Here is a 6,348-nt window from a genome sequence, read left to right as displayed (position 1 = left end):
GTTCGTGCACGCAGAGCTCGGCGTTAATGAGGCGCGAGCCTCTGCTGTGTGTACACAGTAAACACACAACACAGAAGAGACGAGTGAAAGGAAAAAGCTGCTGGAAAAGTCTAGAGACTGGCCCATTAGGGCGAATCTAACTTCACTCGCTCGTCTGGTCGTCCATAAAAAAATAAAACACAATCGAGGAAGGAGAGGAGGTTTAACTTGTTTGCAAACAGTCAAAGGGAATACACAACAAACTTTTTGTGGAATCGACAACTTTTTAATTTTCCGTTTTCGGCTGCGTGGAGCAAAGCGGCGGCACAGCAGCCAGTTTCTTCTGCGATGGAAAGAAATGGGAAATTTTCTAGATAAATCGCGATATCAACTATTCGTTTGATTAATAAAAAACAGAAATTGAAGATTTGGAATAATGAACATTATCAATCTGAAAGTAGAGTAGCAATTTGTGATTTGAAAGAAATTCATCAGATTATTGATAAACTGCTAGCCCTACATAATCGTCAAGATCTTTGCCTCGTCACGTTTACCTATCGCTACTTTTATATAAAACCTTATACAATTTTATGTATTGAAGTGTTCATGGTACGTTCCTATGATAAAATGGGTTCACTAGACTGAGTTTAGCTGATCACCATACGATATGAGGTAACGTTTACTTGATCAACGTCATTGCTGGTGTGTATATGGGCACACCAACACATCGTCGATCAAATTAACCATGAATACGGGATAACTGTTAAATGAAATAAAGTTGAATATCAACAAATCTTTCAACACAAAGTAGATGGTGAAACTAGATTACAATTACTATCGATGTTTTCTATTCAATTTGAGTTTTTAACTTCTGCGCAGTTCGTCACCAATCTGAATTGCAATGAAATTTAAAGCTCTTTCATCAAAATTCTTATTTGGAAATAATTACTACACCCACATCTTGCGTAATACTCAATAAAAAAAGGAAAGGAAAAAGCTGCTGGAAAGTATAGAGACTGGCAGATTATTCTAGACAGATCCCTTTTTAACTCGCTTCTTTGGTCGTCTATATAAAAAAATAACAGACAAGGGGTGGGGAAGTTAAACTTGTTTGCAAACATCCAGTACAAACTTTTTGTGGAATCGAAAACTTTTAACTTTTCAGCTTATGGCTTCGTTGAGCGCAGCGGCGCAAGTTTCTTTTTTGCGATGATCCCAGAGAGACAGGAAAATAAATTTGAGAAAATCAATTCATTCGATTTATAGAGTTAAAAGAAATACTAGGCTATGATTGTGAATAATGAACATTATCAATCTGGAAGTAGCTCAACAATTTGCTTGATTGATGATATGTTGGAATGTTTGTGCCGGTATTTACGCGAGACAGTAGTGAAGATATTTTCTCAGCGCGGACAACTATCACTGCTACTTTATATTGCAGACTGATACAATCTTATTTTAAGAGTCTCAAGAGTAGTGAAGCTGCATACAGGTTAACATTAAAAATGTCTGTGTCGGATAATTGGCAGTTAATCCGGCAAAGTGCTTTTCGATGTTTCAACTTGGGATTCTTGAATAGAAGAAAACCTAGCACTTCACGACTCTCATGAGCTAATAAATACATAATCAAATACTGTCAATATGAGCAAGTCGTACTACTCAATGCTTATAGCGTTAATATATAACTTCCACTATCTACGATAGTTGATTTAATTAAATAAAAATTGCTGTTCAATTCGTTACCAATGCAAGTTGCAATGAAATTTAAAGTTCATTCGTCAAAAATCCAATTTTGAAAATAATTACACCCATCTTACGTAATACTTAATAAAAAATGAATAGTCCGCATATTTTAATAAAATAAGACGCGCACAATAAACAGGTGACAATCCTTTTTTGGTTTTTGAAACATTGGGCCGGAAGGCAAGCATCGCATGTTTTTTTGCGATGATCACAGAGAGACAGGAAAATAAATTTGGGCAAATCAATCGTGACATAAATTCATTCGATTTATAGAGCCAAAAAAAATCATTTATGATTGTGATTGTGAACTATGAACATTATCAATGTGGAAGTAGCGCAACAATTTGTTTGATTGATAGTATCTTGGAAGGTATTTACCGGACCTATGCGCTAGTCATAAGTCTAGATGTTTGCTTACCGCGGTTATCTATCGCTACTACTTTATATCGCAGACTTTAAATACAGTCATTTTTTCACAACCGCTCTCATGAAATTCTAGCCTAATTAATTCATCCATTTAGATAATTGAAATGGACGATCTGCCAATCGTCTAATAGAATACTCTGAGATTTTCCAATCGAAATGTTTAACCATAGACTCACAATCCTGAAAATTTCACTGAGAGCCGACAATATGATTAAAGAAATATCGTTATGTATAGCTTAGTAGACTACTCAATCCTAGGGACGTTATCATTAAACTTCTACTGACTACGATATTTCATTTAACAAAATAACAATTGCTGTCCAGTTTGTCACCAATCCGAGTTGCAATGAAATTTAGAGTTCGTTTATCAAAAGTCCTTTTTTTTTTAATATCAACACTCATCTTGCGTAATACTTCATTTAAAAAATGAAAAATCTGCATATCAAAATTAATGACACGCACAACAATACAGGCGGCTTATTCGAATGAATCATTTTATGGGTTTTTGAAACATGGCAGGAAGCATGCAGCGCAAGTTTCTTTTGAAGTGATGAAGATAGGAAAATGAATTTGGGTGAAATGAATCGTGAAATCAATTCATTCGATTCATAGCACGAAAAGAAAAATAATTTAGTCTAATGAACATTATCAATCTTGAGGTAACACTTCACTGTTTTCAATTGATAGTAACTTGGACTGATATTATCAGAACCTTGCGCTAGACAAATGTGGAGATATTTCCTTATTGCTAGAGTCTATCGATACCAATTCATTTTGCGGACTTAAATAGTCTATTTTTCAAAAGTGCTCATGGTTCCCCAGCTCGTTCCAGATGGTCTATCGATATCCTACATGTCATAACTTGCCATCAGTAACAGCCACGGTGCCACAAGAAATGCTGAAAGGATGAGTTACCACATGATTTGCATTTTGTTAAAGCTTCACGTCATCACCAATCCGAGTTGCATTGACATATAAAGTACATTCATCAAAAATTCTATTTCGAAAATAATTACACCCATCTTGCATAATACTAATTAAAACATGAAAAATCTGCACACGAAAATAAAATAAGAACGCACATCTATAGAGGCGCCTTTTTCAAATGAATCATTTTTGGCGCCGCCACCATCATCAAACGCGAACAGCCGACCACGCTTGTTGTTGTATTTATATCTCGATTTATATTTAATTAACATCGGAGGAAGCCCCCAAAGAACACCATCTGCCCAGCAGGCGACAGACATCCGAATGATTTCGGCTGACGTTGATCACGTAATACGCTTGGAACAAACATCGCGCGGTTTCAAATACACAAGCGCTTGAAGACACAGTTCTAACACGACCCAAAAAAAATAATCATCCGACCGAAAAACCCAATCGAGGTGGAGGAAGGTCATACTTGTTTGCCAACAGTCGGGAATGCACAACAAACTTTTTGTGGAATCGGCAACTTTTTATTTTTCAGTTTTTGGCTTCGTTGAGCGCAGCGGCACAGCAGCGCAGCGAGTTCCTTTTTGCGATGGAGAGAAATCGAAACATTTCTAGATAAATCCTAAAATCAGTTCATTCGATTAATAACGAAAAACAATTTAATATTTAGAACAATGAACATTATCAATCTGGAAGAAAAGTAGCAATTATTTTTTTTGAGATATTGCCATGTAGATATTGGACCTTTATCACTGCATTATCGTCCTATTATTTTATCACCGCGTTTAATTATCGGTGCTAATTAAAAATGTTGGCTTTCATCACGTATTGACACACACGTATGGTAACCTGTTATTTCCTTGTCGCTTCTAAAATGTGGATATGGATTATGGATTGATGGATCCCGCAATCGATTAAAAGTCTTACGACGAAGATGCGATGCATTCCCACCCACATGAATGTGACGTAAGTTAAAAAAAATTAGGTTGAGTAAGTACAAAGGTCTCTACCTAACGCCAATGATGCAAACAGATTACTAAATCTGTCGAAAACTTCTTTAATGTAACCTATATTCGCTGAGCAGTTCGTCACCAATCCGACTTGCAATGACATGTTCGTTCATCAAAAATCCTATTTTGAAAATAATTTCACCCATCTTGCGTAATACTTAATAACAAATGAAGAATTTGCATATAACAATAAAATAGGTCATCATGCACAATAATACAGGCGCCTTTTTCGAATGAATAATTTTTGTTTTTTGATTCGTCAGGCGGTTGATACTTTTTTGTGGAATCGACCACTTGATTTTCAGTTTTCGTTTCGTTGGCGGCACAGCAGTACAAGATTCTATATTTGGGCGATGATGGAGAGAAATATTTAAATGGATTTGAGTAAACAAAATTGTGAAATCAATTCATCAATCAATAGCGCGACAAGAAAAATATAGCCTAATTTTAAATAATGAAAAGTATCAATTCATTCGATTAAAACGAACAGATATTGAATATTTGGAATAATGAACAGTATCAATCTGGAAGTAGAAAAGCAATTTATGAATATGATGCCATCTACCCAAGAAAACTGACTAACTGTAAATTTAAATTAAGTTGAATATCTACCAACCTTTACACAATGCCAATGGTGAAACTAGATTTCTTAAACTATCGATGATTCCTGTTCAATTTGAGTTTTTATTCGCTGCGCAGTTCGTCACCCGACGAGGAACTGAGATCACGGCGGCTGTGGATCAATAGTTTTTCTGCCGGGACATTTCAATTGCCATAGGAAATAACCCATCTCGCGTAATACTTCATTAAAAAATAAGAAATCTGCATTTTGAAAATAAAAGGGCACGCATCAACATTAAAGGCGCCTTTTTCAACTGAATCATTTTATCATTTAGCGCAGTTGGCTGGGGGGGAAAAGAAAAATCCCGCCGGGAATAAACGGTTGAGTTTTGTGTGTTGAGGCGGCCGACAGCACCAACTTTTATTTTTTCGTTTTTCCCGCGCATCGATTTTCGATTGGCTGTTGCCGCTCTCTTCTATATTTATTTCTATGTATTTTATATAGTATACGGTCTTTGTATAATGTATGAGCTTCCCCCTCCCGCTGGGCGTGTGGATGATGTCAAATGCCGACTAACTTTGTTATACATCTGGCCTACATCTATAAGCGACTCTAGTCGTCGTCGCCAGAGATCTACAATAGCGAAAAAGGTATACAGACTCGAGTACATCTTTTGCGCTGTTGTCGAGGGACGGGCAGGTCCGTCCACAAAACATGCTGGAACATCACCGACAACATCCCCCCTTCCCCCCCCCCCCCCCCCCAACATCTATAACTTACACACACACACATCAGTGGCTATATAGACAGCAGCAGCACGCCGGGGTCTATAATATAACTCCACAGAGATTTTTAGCCGCCAGCCGAACACTTTTCTATATATTCTCGAGGGGGGTTACAAAAAGGTTCGTGCTGGGGCTGTATATAGCTATATACTCTATATAGTGCCATCGTTTACACGGTGGTGTGGTATATACACAAAACATGTACACTCCACACAAAAAATAAAAATGCTGGGGCCCGGCACAAATAACGTGGTTAGATATGTCAAAGAGTTTTGTTCCTGGTATTATAAATATTTTATCTTTGCACACATACACACACACGTACAGAAGAAGTATACGTGTATATACCGACGTTGAGCTGGGATCCTCTTTCCGTTGTGTACAACGACCCCACCTCTCTGGAGGATTAGGCAGCATCATCTGGGGGGATCAGTCGGCATCGAATAAGATATTTAGATGTCTGTTATGTATTATAGACTATAGCAATAGTCGGTTGGTTGCTTGTGTATAGCGGGTGCGGATAATATACACACGGCGAAAAAAGGGGTTGTTCTGGACGAGCGTGATTAGCGCCGTTTAGGAAAGAGGGGGGTGGTGGATGATGTTGAGGGTCCCCCGGATGAAAACTCTCGATAACATTTCTCCCCCTCACTTTCACCTTATAAAAAGGAAAGGTATACTATACATCTATCTAGTAATCCGACACGTATTTGTCGCGTCAAGAGAATAGCTAGGGTCTAGATATAAAAGGTCTTTGATTGGATGATGGAGAGGCTGTCTAGGCGAACACTTACTACGACTACTACTCTACTAGCTACGACTAGCTACTACTGTATATTTAAAGGATGAAAGAGCGCTCTCTTTTTATTAGAGCATATGTAGCAATCGAGTTCGCCGGTGGAATGACATG

The sequence above is a fragment of the Daphnia pulicaria genome, chromosome 1 (assembly GCF_021234035.1).
Source record: "Daphnia pulicaria isolate SC F1-1A chromosome 1, SC_F0-13Bv2, whole genome shotgun sequence".
NCBI classification, from domain to species: Eukaryota; Metazoa; Arthropoda; class Branchiopoda; order Diplostraca; family Daphniidae; genus Daphnia; species Daphnia pulicaria.
The sequence above is the reverse complement of the archived record's forward strand: the minus strand, read 5'-3'. Positions refer to the sequence as shown.